The sequence below is a fragment of the Apostichopus japonicus genome, chromosome 7 (genome assembly GCF_037975245.1).
Source record: "Apostichopus japonicus isolate 1M-3 chromosome 7, ASM3797524v1, whole genome shotgun sequence".
Taxonomy (NCBI): domain Eukaryota; kingdom Metazoa; phylum Echinodermata; class Holothuroidea; order Aspidochirotida; family Stichopodidae; genus Apostichopus; species Apostichopus japonicus.
Window position 1 is genome coordinate 17,084,655 of NC_092567.1, and position 321 is coordinate 17,084,975.

Consider the following 321-nt stretch of genomic DNA (forward strand, 5'->3'; position numbering starts at 1 on the left):
TTCAACTTTGTCTCTCTTTAAAAATCTTGTGATTTTGAAAGTAGAGGGCGTGTTTTCACCCGCTACACCGTCCCCTTCCTCACCCTGGTTAATCTGGATAGGAACGGAGGGCTGGTTGCAGAATATCATCTTCACCAAAGGTGTCTTCACCGATGAGATCAATTTCATATAATGGGATACTTTCAGCTATGATTATTATGATAATATCTTTGGATATAAAATAATATTTCTTTTAAAATATAATTTTATAATGACATATCACTTAACAAAATAATGGCTACTTTTTATCGACATATATAAATCTGCAATTCTGCATCCTAA